This window comes from Tachyglossus aculeatus, chromosome 11 (assembly GCF_015852505.1).
Source record: "Tachyglossus aculeatus isolate mTacAcu1 chromosome 11, mTacAcu1.pri, whole genome shotgun sequence".
Taxonomy (NCBI): domain Eukaryota; kingdom Metazoa; phylum Chordata; class Mammalia; order Monotremata; family Tachyglossidae; genus Tachyglossus; species Tachyglossus aculeatus.
This window is the reverse complement of record NC_052076.1, coordinates 50,783-63,171: the sequence shown is the minus strand read 5'-3', so window position 1 is coordinate 63,171 and position 12,389 is coordinate 50,783.

Here is a 12,389-nt window from a genome sequence, read left to right as displayed (position 1 = left end):
CAGTGTTCTGCGAACAGTAAGCTCTCAACAAATACGACTGAATGAATGAATGATTGAATGAATAATGTTTCTCTCCCCCTTTAGACTCTAAGCTTACTGTGCACAGGGAAGGTGTCTACCAACTCTCTTACATCATACTTTCCCAAGCGCTTACAACCAAGCTCTGCACACAGTAAGAGCTCAATAAATGTGTTTGAATAATTGATCGGTAGATTGACTGATCAACCCTACCTCGGCAAAGAGACCCCTCGGGGCAGAGTGCTCTGCTGGCCTGCAGTTAAAGAACAGGCCGGAGCTCAGGGGTTTGCAATGTTAAAGGGCAGCCTCCCCACCCAGCCCCAATCAACCCAGGTGCTTCTAATTAAAGTGAGGCGGCACGGGCCCTTCCCTGCCGCATATAAGGCTCCTGAGCCAACCCCGCCCCAGTTTGGAAGAGGATAGGAGACAGAGCGTGGTCCGCCGCGGGCCCAGGTAAGGAGGGGGGGCTGTGGCTGTTCCAGCTACACCCTCCCCCCCTTTTTTTTAGGGTGGGTGTGGGATTGAGACTGTTGGGATTGCTGATGACTACTGTATTGATGATGATGAAGGTGGGGGAGGGCGTGCTGTTAGGGTTGGGCTGGTGGGGGTGATTCCAGGGTTTCAGAAATGACTTAAATATACATGTTGGGGGGCGGGGGGGGGGTTTGGGGGTGCCTAATGGGTTGTGACATTGCTAATGATGTGTATATGATGTACATTGCCTGGAGTTGGGGAGGGTTTGGGAAATTGGAAAGGGAGTGTGTGTGGGGGGTTGATGGGTTTTTGTTGGTTCAGGGCTGGGGGGAGGATCTGAAGAGGGAGGGAGGGGGTGGAGGCTGAGACCTGCCTTTACTGGTTGGGGGCGTATGCAGGCTGGTGGGGTGGGAGGTGGTTGGGGGAAGGTTTTGGGATCAGATAGCGTTGGGCTTGGGGAAAGCCTGGCCTGGTTTTGGGGTGACTGCTGGACTTCGGGTCCAGGGTCCCGAAGGGCTGGGACAGAGGACGCATTACTGACGGACGCATGGGGTGTGTGGGCTGAGTGTCAGGGGATGCATGCTCACTGTCTGTCTGTCTATATCTGTTGGTTTGTCTACACCTCTGTGTGTCAACGTTGGTCTGTCTACCCCACTCCTTCTAATAATGATGATGATGATGGTATCTGAGCGCTTACTCTGTGCCAAGCACTGTTCTAAGCACTAGGGTAGATACAAGGTTATCAAGTTGATCCACGTGGGGCTCACAGCCCGGGCGTTAGAAAGACCTGCATTCTAATTCCAAATCCGCCACTTGTCTGCTGTGTGACCGTGGGTGAGTCACTTAAGGTAACTGAGGCACAGAGAAGTCATCTATAAAATAGGGATTAAAATTGGGAGTCCCAGGTGGGGCATGATGCAATAATAATAGGAATAATAATAACAATAATAAATCATAACAATATAATATTATCATCATAATCATGTTACAGTAATTACATAATATATCATATATGACATAATAACAATATAATCACAGTAGATAATATATTGTATACAATAACATAATATAATTATATAATACAACATATAATAATATATTATCATATAGTATATTATATAATTATATAACTCTATCATAACTATATTAGATTGCTAGGTCATCTGATGGCAATTATGCCAATTTATATGCCAATATATTATATGGCAATTATATAATATATTATGTAATTATATAATATAATTATACATTATATAATGCACACTATATTGTATAATTGCTATAATATAATATAACACTATAATAACTATATTATAGTATTTATTATCATATTGTTATATCATCTTAGCATAGTAATTATATAATACATTATATACTATATAATTATATATTATATAATAGATCGTGTAATGATGTAATTATATATTATGCAATCACATATTACATAATCTATTATATAATCATATATTATATAATACATAATAGATCATATAATCACTATAAGATAATATAACAATAATAATGAATACTATAATGTAATTATAATAGTGTTATATTATATCACTGTAGTAATTGTTTGATATATAATACATTATGTATTATATTGCATAGTACACAATATATCATATATAATATACTATATCATAATATAACAATATGATTATTATACTTAGCCTATTTTATTTGTTATATACTATATGATATCTAATAACATAATATCCAGTTATACTATATAATTATAATCATTATAATGCTAACAACAATATAACAAACTAATAATAAAAATAATCACAACGATCTAATAATAATAATAATGTGTCAAGCACTGTTCTAAGCTCTGGGGTTGATACAGGGTAATCAGGTTGGACACAGTCCAGTAAGCTTGTACCTATCCTTATGCTTAGTAGAGTGCCCGACACACCGGAAACCCTTAATATATAGCGTAAACAAAGAACCCAGGACTCAAAGTGGTGCCATAAGTCCAGAAGGTACTGGTGGAGGGCAGAGAGGGGCTGCCCCTGCCATAGCTGTGCTACCGGATTGGGTGGTCCCGCCCTTGCAGGGTTGTAGGCGAGGTGCCCCTGCTTGTGGGCAGAGACCGTGTCGCTTCCTCGTGGCTGGGCGTGGGGGGCAGCTTCCTGCTCCATCTCTGTTCTTACTCTTTTCTCTTCCCACCAGTTGTAAGGAATTATAGACCACAGAATGTGGTCTAGTGGATAGAAACTTGGACCTGAAAGTCCGAAGGACCTGGGTTCTAATCCCAGCTCTGCCAGGCGTTTACTGTGTCACCTTGGGCAAGGCACTCCACTGCTCTCCGCCTCAATGATGTCATCTGTAAAACTGGGTTTAATACTGTGAGCCCCATGTGAGACATTGATTGTGTCCAAACATAAACTGTGCCTAATCCAGCGCTTAGGACAGTGCCAGGCAAATAGTAAGCACTTAACAAGTGCTGTAAAAAAGATTATAATGCTCGTGCCCCTTCAAGTCAGTCAATAGTATTTATTGAACACTTTATGCAGGGCACAGAACTAAGCATGGGGAGAGTACAATACAGTAAATCCATGGTATTTATTGCACACTTTCTGTGTGCAGAGTACTTGTAAACTGCTGAAGCACAGTGGTGGTGTGTGTACTGAATTCTCTCAAAAGTTTAGCATGCAACAGCACTTATTAAATGCCTTTTAATGTAAAGTTGTGCTTACTTCAGTGTTCCGGGCTCTCCGTCACACACAGTGACCCCACCCCCACCCCTTAAGGGTGGACCACCACAACCTGGGACCCGTCGCACATGGTGAACCCCCGAGGGCAGGGTGGCCGGCTGTGATCTGTGGCTGTCGGGCCCCTTCCCCACCCGCCGCTGCTGAGGGCAAGGCTGCCACAACTGTGGCACTGTGACACAGCTGTCACAACCGCGACAACTGAAGCTGTGAGCCCGTCCAGGGCAGAGCCGCCTTGACGTTGTGCCTGGATGATACCGGCAGGCCCCTGAGGGCAGGGCTGCCACAACATTGGACCCGTCGGATACTGTGAGGTCCCCCCCCCCCAACGTCGGCAGGGCCACAAAAATGTCCTGCCTGTGTGACACTGTGAGCCCATCCAGAGCAGAGCCACCGTGACGTCGTACCTGTGTGATACTCTGAGCCCTCGAGGGCAGGGCCGCCGCAACATTGGACCCGTCGGTTATTGTGAGCCCCCCCACCGAGGGCAGGGCCACAAAAATGTTCTGCCTGTGTGACACTGAGCCTATGCAGAGCAGAGCCGCCATGATGTTGTCCCTGTGTGACGCTGTGAGCCCTCGAGGACAGGGCCATAGCAGTGTTGTGCCTGTGTAATACTGTAAGCCTTTAGGGCCTGGGTGCTGGGAAGAATGATTAAAAATATGGGTGGTGGCAAAAGGGGGCTGGCCTTAGTCTTCCCCTTTGGATCTTCTTGTCCCGAGCACTGGGAAGAACAAACAGAAATATGGATGACAGAAAAGGGGGTTGGCTTGATGGGATGAACCCCAGATTTAGGTCTTCCCAGCTTGGGTCCCGGGATGAACAACAACATGGGTGCCCTCAAAGGTGGGGACTGACCTCATGTCCCAAACCCCACATTTAAGTCTTCCCACTTTGGGTCTTCACGGCCCAGGTGCTGGGAAGAATAATGAAAATATGAGTGCCGGCAAAAGTAGGGAGTGGCTTCATGCCATGAGCCCCAGATTTCCATGTTCCCATTTGGGTCTTCATGGCCTGGGTGCTGGGGAGAGTAATGAAAAACATGGGTGCTGGCAAAGGGGGGACTGGCTTCATGCCAGATCCCCCAGATTTGGGTCTTCATGGCCCAGGCCTTGGGAAGAACAATGAAAATATGGATGCTGGCAAAAGTTGGGGGTCACTGGCTTCAAGCCAAGAACCATAGATTTGAGTCTTTCCATTTGGGTCTTCATGGCCTGGGCACCGGGGAAAATAAAAGAATTTTGGTGCTGGCAAAAAGGGGTAGTGGCTTCATGCCACGAACCCCAGATTTGACTCTTCCCCATTTGGGTCTTCATGGCCCAGGCACTGGGAACAACAGTGAAGAAAGGGATGCTGGCAAAAGGGGGTATTGGCTTCATGCCACGGACCCCAGATTTGAGCCTTCCCATTTGGGTCTTCATGGCCCAGGCTCTGGAAATAATGATGAAAATAGGGATGCTGGCAAGAGGGAGTATTGACTTTATGCCACAAACCCCAGATTTGAGTCTTCCCATTTGGGTCTTCATGGCCCAGGCACCAGGAACAATAATAAAGATGGGGGGACTGGCTTCATGCCACAAACCCCAGATTTGAGTCTTCACATTTGGGTCTTCATGGCCCAGGCACTGGGAACAACAATAAAGGTATGGGTGCTGGCAAAAGGGGGGGAATAGCTTTGTACCATGAATCCCAGATTTCAGTCTTGCCATTTGGGTCTTTATGGCCTGGGCACCAGGGATAATCATTTTTAAAATTTGGGTGCCAGCAAAAGGGAGTAGTGGCTTTGTGCCATGAGCCCCAGATTTGAGTCTTGCCATTTGGATATTTGTGACCCAGACAACAGGAAGAACAATAATAACATGAGTGTGGGCAAACGGCAAGACTACCTCCATGCCATATACCCAAGTTTTGATGGTACTCATTTGGATCTTCCTGGCCCAGGTGCCAGGAAGCACACAAAAAACACTAGTCCGCAAAAGGGGGCTGGCTTCATGCCTCGGAACCATTCGCCTCCCTGACACTGTGAGCCCCACCGCAACTGTTGTGCCTGTATGACACTGTGAGCTGCATCCCCCTCCCCCCTCCCCCGCAAAACCCCCAGCACCGTACCGAGGGGCGGGGCCCCTGCGGCTGACAATGGGCCTGTCTGAGCTCTCTGGAGGCAGGGCTGCTGTGATGTTGTGCCTATCAAACACTCCGAGCACCCACCTGGGGCAGGGCTGCCAGGTCCTTAGACCTGTCTGCCACTGGCACTGTAAGCTTATCTCTAGACTGTAAACTCACTGAGAGCAGGGAATGTGTCTGCTTATTGTTATATTGTACTCCCCCAAGTGCTTGGTACAGTGATCTGCACACAGTAAGCGCCCAAAAAGTATGATCGAAGGAATGAATATCTGACACTGTGAGCCCCCGGGGGGCAGGGTTAGGGTTAGGATGCCACGACTGTGTGCCTGTGTTACACTGTGAGCCCCGCTGGCACCACACCGAGGGGCAGGGCTGCCTCCACTGACAATGGGCCTGTCTAATGTTCTGAGCCCCCTGAGGGCAGGAATGCCATGATGTTGTGCCCGTGTGACACTATGAACACCCAATGTTGTGCCTGTGTGACACTGTGACCCCCCCCCCCCCCCCAACACACACACCCCACACCGAGGGGTCCTGCGACTGACAATGGGCTTGCCTGACATTCTAAGCTCCCTGGGGGCCGGGCTGCCATGATGTTGTGCCCGTGTGACACTCTGAGCGCCTCCCCGGGGCAGAGCCGCAGCAATGTTGTGCCTGTGTGACCTGTGACCCCCTCGCACCGAGGGGCAGGGCTACCGCCACTGACAATGGGCTTGGCTGACACTCCGACTTCCCTGGGGGCAGGGCTGCCATGATGATGTGCCTGTGTGACACTCTGAGCACCCCCCTGGGCAGGGCCACCACACTGTTGTGCCTGTGTGACCCTGTGACCCCCTTGCACCGCACGGAGGGGCAGGGCCACCGCGACCGATGAGGGGCTTGTCTGACACTCTGAGCTCCCTGGGGGCAGGGCTGCCATGATGTTGTGCCCGTGTGACACTCTGAGCGCCTCCCCGGGGCAGGGCCGCAGCAACACTGTGTCTATGTGACACTTTGATCCCCTCGCACCGCATCAAGGGGCAGGGCCACCTTGACCGTCAATGGGCTTGTCTGACATTCTGAGCTCCCTGGGGGCCGGGCTGCCATGATGTTGTGCCCGTGTGACATTCTGAGCACCCCCCTGGGGCAGAGCCGCAGCAATGTTGTGCCTCTGACGCCCTCGCACCGCACCGAGGGGCAGGGCTACCGCAACTGACAATGGGCTTGTCTGACCTTCTGAGCTCCCCGGGGGCCGGGCCGCCATGATGTTGTGCCCGTGTGACACTCTGAGCACCCCCCCTGGGGCAGAGCCACAGCAATGTTGTGTCTGTGTGACACTTTGACTCCCTCGCACCGCACCGAGGGGCAGGGCCACTGTGACTAACAGTGGGTTTGTCTGACATTCTGAGCTCCCTGGGGGCCGGGCTGCCATGATGTTGTGCCCGTGTGACACTTTGAGCACCCCTCTGGGGCAGAGCCGCAGCAATGTTGTGCCTGTGTGACACTTTGACGCTCTCGCACCGAGGGGCAGGGCTACCGCCACTGACAATGGGCTTGTCTGACACTCCGACTTCCCTGGGGGCAGGGCTGCCATGATGTTGTGCCTGTGTGACACTCTGAGCACCCCCCTGGGCAGGGCCACCACACTGTTGTGCCTGTGTGACCCTGTGACGCCCTCGCACCGCATGGAGGGGCAGGGCCACCGCGACTGATGATGGGCTTGTCTGACACTCTGAGCTCCCTGGGGGCCGGGCTGCCATGATGTTGTGCCCGTGTGACACTCTGAGCACCCCCCTGGGGCAGAGCCGCAGCAATGTTGTGCCTCTGACGCCCTCGCACCGCACCGAGGGGCAGGGCTACCGCAACTGACAATGGGCTTGTCTGACCTTCTGAGCTCCCCGGGGGCCGGGCCGCCATGATGTTGTGCCCGTGTGACACTCTGAGCACCCCCCCTGGGGCAGAGCCACAGCAATGTTGTGTCTGTGTGACACTTTGACTCCCTCGCACCGCACCGAGGGGCAGGGCCACCGTGACTAACAGTGGGTTTGTCTGACATTCTGAGTTCCCTGGGGGCCGGGCTGCCATGATGTTGTGCCCGTGTGACACTCTGAGCACCCCCCTGGGGCAGAGCCACAGCAATGTTGTGCCTGTGTGACACTTTGACGCCCTCGCACCGAGGGGCAGGGCTACCGCCACTGACAGTGGGCTTGTCTGACACTCCGACTTCCCTGGGGGCAGGGCTGCCATGATGTTGTGCCTGTGTGACACTCTGAGCACCCCCCTGGGCAGGGCCACCACACTGCTGTGCCTGTGTGACCCTGTGACGCCCTCGCACTGCATGGAGGGGCAGGGCCTCCAAGACCGATGATGGGCTTGTCTGACACTCTGAGCTCCCTGGGGGCCGGGCTGCCATGATGTTGTGCCCGTGTGACACTCTGAGCGCCTCCCTGGGGCAGGGCCGCAGCAACACTTTGTCTATGTGACACTTTGATCCCCTCGCACCGCACCGAGGGGCAGGGCCACCTTGACCGCTAATGGGCTTGTCTGATATTCTGACCTCCCTGGGGGCCGGGCTGCCATGATGTTGTGCCCGTGTGACACTCTGAGCACCCCCCTGGGACAGAGCCACAGCAATGTTGTGCCTGCGTGACACTCTGATGCCCTCGCACCGCACCGAGGGGCAGGGCTACTGCAACTGACAATGGGCTTGTCTGACATTCTGAGCTCCCTGGGGGCAGGGCCGCCATGATGTTGTGCCTATGTGACACTCTGAGCACCCCCCTGGGGCAGGACCGCAGCACTGTTGTGCCTGTGTGACCCTGTGCCCCCCTCACACCGCAAAGAGGGGCAGGGCCATCATGACTGACAATGGGTCTTTCTGTACTCCGAGCCCCCAGGGGGCTCAGGGGTGCCTGTGATGTGTTTGTGTGACACTGTGAGTGCCCCCCTGGGGCAGGGCCGCCTAATCCTTTGCCTGTCTGACCCTTGAGCTCCCACACAGCACTAAGGGGCAGGGCCACCGCGATGTGGACAATGGGCCTGTCTTACCCTATGAGCCTGACTGAAAAAAGGGGCCTGGCTTTATGCCACACACCCCAGATTAGTCTTCCCATTTGGGTCTTTTTGGCCCTGCTGCCTGGAAGAACAATTAAAATCTCAGTGCTGGTAAAAGGGAGAGCTGGCTTCATGCCACAAATCCCAGATTTGATTTCCCCTTTTGGGTCTTCATGACCCAGGCTCTGGGAAGAGTGAAAAAGGTATGGGTGCTGGGAAAAGGGTTTTGGCTTCAGGCTTCATGCCACAAACCCCAGATTTGAGTCTTCCCATTTGGGTCTTCATGGCCCAGGTACAAGGAGGAACACTAAAAAATATGGATGCCAGCAAAAGGGGTACTGGCTTCATGCCACAAAACCCACATTTGAGTCTTCCCATTTAGGTCTTCATGGCCCAGGTGTTGGGAAGAGTAATTACAAATATGGGTGCTGGCAAAAGGGGAAACTGGCTTCATGCCACAAACCCTATATTTGAGTTTTCCCATTTGGGTCTTCATGGCCCGGGCACTGGGAAGAACAATAATGACATGTGTCCTGGCAAAAGGGGTACTGGCTTCATGCCACAACCCCCAGATTTGGGTCTTCATGGCCCAGGCATTGGAAAGAATAATCACAAATATGGGTGCTGGCAAAAGGGGAAACTAGCTTCGTGCCACAGATCCTATATCTGAGTCTTCCCATTTGGGTCTTTATGGCCCAGGTGCTGGGAAGAACAATAAAGACATGTATCCTGGCCAAAGCGGGTGCTGGCTTTATGCCACAAACCCTATATTTGAGTCTTCTCATTTGGATCTTCATGGCCCAGGCACTGGGAAGAACAATATTGACAGGTATCCCGGCAAAAGGGGGTACTGGCTTCATGCCACAAACCCCAGATTTGAGTCTTCCCATTTGGGTCTTCACGGCCCATGTGCTGAGAAGAGTAATTACAAATATGGGTGCTGGCAAAAGGGGGGACTGTTTTCATTCCGCAAATCCTATATTTGAGTTTTCCCGTTTGGGTCTTCATGGCCCTGGCACTGGAAAGAACCATAATAACATGTATTCTGGCCAAAGCGGGTGCTGGCTTTATGCCACAAACCCCCAGTTTGAGTCTTCCCATTTGGGTCTTTATGGCCAGGTGCTGGGAAGAACAATAATGACATGTATCCTGGCCAAAGCGGGTGCTGGCTTTATGCCACAAACCCTATATTTGAGTCTTCCCATTTGAATCTTCATGTCCCAGGTGCTGGGAAGAACAATATTGACAGATATCCCGGCAAAAGGGGGTTCTGGCTTTATGCCACAAACCCTATATTTGAATCTTCCCATTTGGATCTTCATAGCCCAGGCACTGGGAAGAACAGTAATGACAGGTATTCCGGCATAAGGGGGTACTGGCTTCATGCCACAAACCCCAGATTTGAGTCTTCCCATTTGGGTCTTCACAGCCCATGTGCTGAGAAGAGTAATTACAAATATGGGTGCTGGCAAAAGGGAGGACTGTTTTCATTCCGCAAATCCTATATTTGAGTTTTCCCGTTTGGGTCTTCATGGCCCTGGCACTGGAAAGAACCATAATAACATGTATTCTGGCCAAAGCAGGTGCTGGCTTTATGCCACAAAACCCCAGTTTGAGTCTTCCCATTTGGGTCTTTATGGCCCAGGTGCTGGGAAGAACAATAATGACATGTATCCTGGCCAAAGCGGGTGCTGGCTTTATGCCACAAACCCTATATTTGAGCCTTCCCATTTGGATCTTCATGGCCCAGGCACTGGGAAGAACAATATTGACAGATATCCCCGCAAAAGGGGGTGCTGGCTTTATGCCACAAACCCTATATTTGAGTCTTCCCATTTGGATCTTCATGGCCCAGGCACTGGGAAGAACAATATTGACAGATATCCCCGCAAAAGGGGGTGCTGGCTTTATGCCACAAACCCTATATTTGAGTCTTCCCATTTGGATCTTCATGGCCCAGGCACTGGGAAGAACAATATTGACAGGTATCCCGGCAAAAGGGGGTACTGGCTTCATGCCACAAACCCCAGATTTGAGTCTTCCCATTTGGGTCTTCACGGCCTATGTGCTGGGAAGAGTAATTGCAAATATGGGTGCTGGCAAAAGGGGGGACTGTTTTTATTCCACAAATCCTATATTTGAGTTTTCCCGTTTGGGTCTTCATGGCCCTGGCACTGGGAAGAACCATAATAACATGTATTCTGGCCAAAGCGGGTGCTGGCTTTATGCCACAAACCCCCAGTTTGAGTCTTCCCATTTGGGTCTTTATGGCTCAGGCGCTGGGAAGAACAATAATGACGTATTCTGGCCAAAGCGGGTGCTGGCTTTATGCCACAAACCCCCAGTTTGAGTCTTCCCATTTGAGTCTTTATGGCCCAGGCGCTGGGAAGAACAGTAGTGACATGTATCCTGGCCAAAGCGGGTTCTGGCTTTATGCCACAAATCCTATATTTGAATCTTCCCATTTGGATCTTCATAGCCCAGGCACTGGGAAGAACAATAATGACAGGTATCCCGGCACAAGGGAGTACTGGCTTCATGCCACTAACCCCAGATTTGAGTCTTCCCATTTGGGTCTTCACGGCCCATGTGCTGGGAAGAGTAATTACAAATATGGGTGCTGGCTAAAGGGGGGACTGTTTTCATTCCGCAAATCCTATATTTGAGTTTTCCCGTTTGGGTCTTCATGGCCCTGGCACTGGGAAGAACCATAATGACATGTATCCTGGCCAAAGCGGGTGCTGGCTTTATGCCACAAACCCCCAGTTTGAGTCTTCCCATTTGGGTCTTCATGACTGTGGTGCCAGGAAAAACAGTGAAAATATGGATGCCGGCAAAGCCGGGGGACTGGCTTCATGCCATTAATCCCCAGTTTGAGTTTTCCATTTGGGTCTTAATGGCCCATGCACTGGAAACAACAATAACAATGTGGCTGCCGGTAAAGGGGTAACTGGCTTCATGCCATGAACCCCAGATTTAAGTCTTCCAATTTGAATCTTCATGGCCTAAGTGCCAGGAAGAACAATTAAAAGATGGATGCCGGCTTAAGCGGGGACTGGCTTCATGCCACAAACTCTAGAGTTGAGTCTTCCCATTTGGGTCCTCATGACCTGGGCACTGGAAAAACCCCACAAAAATGAGTGCTGGCAAAAGAGGGTGTGCAATGCATCCCAGATTTTATTGTCTATTGGGTCTTCATGGCCCAGCTACCTGGGGGAGAGAAAAAATGTGGATGCTGGCAAAAGGGCCTTGTCTTCATGCCACGAACCCCAGATAGGAACCTTCCCATTTGGGACTTCCTGGCCCTGGCACTGGGAACAACAATAAAGATAGAGGGGACTGGCCTCAGGCTACAAACCCCAGATCTGAGTCTTCCCGTTTGGGCTTTCGTGGCCTGGGCCCCGGAGGAAAAAATTAAAAAATTTGAGAGCTGGCAAAAGGGGGTAGTAGCTTCATGCCATGAACCCCAGATGTGAGTCTTCCCATTTGGGTCTCCATGGCCTGTGTACTGGGGAGAATAATTTAAAAATTTGGGTGCCAGCAAAGAGGGGTCTGGCTTCACGTCATGAACTCCCGACCTGAGCAGTTTCATTTGGGTCTTTTAACGGCCGGGGCATTGGAACAAACAATAAAAATATGCCAGCAAAAGGGAGACCGGCTTCATGCTGCGAACCCCAGATTGATTCCATTATTGGGTCTTCACGGCCCAGGTATCAGGGGGAGAGAAAAATATTGATGCCGGCAAAAGGGGGTGTGACTTCATGCCTCGTTCTCGCCTGTCCCGCCGTCGACCCCCGGCCCACATCATCCCCCGGGCCTGGAATGCCCTCCCTCTGCCCATCCGCCAAGCTAGCTCTCTTCCTCCCTTCAAGGCCCTACTGAGAGCTCACCTCCTCCAGGAGGCCTTCCCAGACTGAGCCCCCTCCTTCCTCTCCCCCTCATCCCGCTCTCCATCCTTCTGTCTTACCTCCTTCCCTTCCCCACAGCACCTGTATATATGTATATATGTTTGTACATATT